General features: G+C 38.7%; 1 non-coding gene across 1 annotated transcript; it reads left to right on the top strand.

Moving 5' to 3' along the window:
• The first annotated feature begins 850 nt into the window (after positions 1 to 850).
• Positions 851 to 975, top strand: LOC112918986 (small nucleolar RNA SNORD22). The gene has a single exon (XR_003234799.1). It is a non-coding gene; the product is annotated as a small nucleolar RNA SNORD22 (small nucleolar RNA).
• Positions 976 to 2,405: the final 1,430 nt, after the last annotated feature.

Here is a 2,405-nt window from a genome sequence, read left to right on the forward strand (position 1 = left end):
TTCTACTGGAGCCAAGTTTATTTCCTACTCACACCTTAAGGGGATATTAGACAACTGGAGTAATGCCTATAATGTTTGCCTCATGTTCTGACAGTCCTGATATTCATTCTTCCTAAATACTCCCACTTCCAACAATTTCATCCCATTTCCTTTGGAGCTAACTTTGTTTACTGCCTCATGACTTCAGACCTCATCAACACCCTCAAGACTTGTTTTTCTATCTCCAAATGCTCTAGGCTTAACTATATGTTTTCCTGCTACCATGTTTACTATCCTAAAGCACAGATTTTTCAGCTCAGTTCCTAGTTCAGTTGCCCAGGAAAGGACCTATGTAGTCTTGAGTCAGTGGCACACACAAGTGCTATCATCTCCGTCTTTTCTCATGTTCTCCTTCCATGTGAATTACCTGTACCAGGCAGGTTTATGGGTCTGCTGCCCCATCACAGAATTCCTGGTGGATCTCAGGCTTTGTATGTAACCCATATTCATATCAGTCCTATCTGTCTGAAAAGTTCTACACTTTTTACTACATAGATCTAATGCATTATCCAAGTCTTAATTCAAATTTTCAGTTTTTATTTCTTTATAAAGACTTCCTTAGCAATCTGAAAGAATTTCCCTCCTCTTATCTTCAACCACATTTATTACTTGCATTAATCATGTTGGCACAACTTAATCATTAGTGATTCTGGTTATTTTTTCATATGCATCTCTTTTGTTTACCCAGCTGTAGGGTAAGTCCACAAAGCAATCAAAGTAAGCTCCCTGTAAGACATATCTGATTATATCATTCCCTTGTCTAAAACTTTCCAGTAGCCCCCCTTTGCAGTGAGCATAAAGCCCAAATGCTTCCCAGTGAAGAAACAGTCACATGTTTTACCTCCTGTCCTAGTCCCAGAGCCTGTAAAGGTGAACCCACTGGGGCTGGCTGGGGGAAAGGAGGAAGCTTGCTCCAGAAGGAACTGTCTGAGGGATGATAAGGGATTTCTAAATATGGGAAAGGGGAATAAGTCATTTGGTGAAGTCAACTGTACATACTTCTTTGTAGGTCTAAAGAAAGAACAAAGCTTTTATATAACAGGAATCCAGTTCTTGAGGGATACAAAAAGGAAATTTTTTTAAAGGTTTTTATTTATTTATTCATGAGAGACACAGAGGTGGGGTGCAGAGACAGGCAGAGAGAGAGGAAGAAGCAGGCTCCATGCAGGAAGCCCGATGCGGGACTCAATCCCAGAACACCAGGATCACACCGTGGGCCGAAGGTAGGCACTAAACTGCTGAGCCACCCAGGGATCCCCGCAAAAGGAAATTTTTAAGTCATTTTTGGTGCAACCTAGCTGGAAATTAGCATGTAATTGTTTGAGCCTTGCTGAATAAAATTTTAACCTTCAAAAAAAAAAAAAAAAAAGCCCAAATGCTTGTAAGGCCGTTCACTACCTGACTCATGCCCACCTCTCTAGCTTCATCTACATCTATGTTTATTGTTTTCTCTCCTTCAAACTTTAAGGTAGTAGATTTACATTATGGATTTTATATTCCTGCCTTCAGTCTTGCATATAATCAGCCATCAAATCCTTGAACTCAACCTGCTAAATATATTTAGAAACTATCCGTTTATCTCCATCCCTATTGCCCCTAATTTAAAATATAACAATATTTACTCTTTCCCTGAATAGTGACTTACCCTCCTCATGTCCTAAGTGATTTTCTAAAATAAAGTGCTGAGTTTGAAGTGATTCTGAGTTATCAAAATAGGTATTTAGAGTATGAACTTGGATATGTACATTCAGGGTTAAAAAATAAAGTGGGATTCGTCAAATTGCTAATTATAGGGACAGATGATGACAGGAACAAGGACAAGAATATAGTGTGAGTGAAGCAAATGGTATAAGTCAGAACACCAAAGACATCTAACATTAAAAAATGGAATCTGAGAAAGAACAGCCAGAGAAAGAGAGGAAAAACAAGCTAGTGGGGTTATCATAAGAGACAAGAGGAGAAAGTGATATGCAACAAGATTTACAGTGCTGAATCCTGAAAGCATAGCCAAGGCAGATAAGGATTGAGATGCAATGTGTTACAACATCTGTGTAGAGGAACAGGTCAAACTTATTGTTCATTTACTATATGCTAAATACTTGACTCATGAGCTTATTTAAATTTTCTTAAACAGTGAGGTAGATTTTTGTTCATAGAATAAAAGAGGCTATATTTCTGTGTGTGTGTGTGTCTGTGTGTGTGTGTTTTCTGCAAATCAGGAGAGATTTGAACAAATTTAAATACTGATTGATAGGACCTATAGAGAATCAGAACTTGCAGGGAACAGAGGAAAATATAGAGAGAGGGAGTTCAGCTAAGATAGGTAGGAGACAGTGGATGAATAGTCCAGGTGGAGGGATGAGTAC

This window comes from Vulpes vulpes, chromosome 13 (genome assembly GCF_048418805.1).
Source record: "Vulpes vulpes isolate BD-2025 chromosome 13, VulVul3, whole genome shotgun sequence".
Lineage (NCBI taxonomy): Eukaryota > Metazoa > Chordata > Mammalia > Carnivora > Canidae > Vulpes > Vulpes vulpes.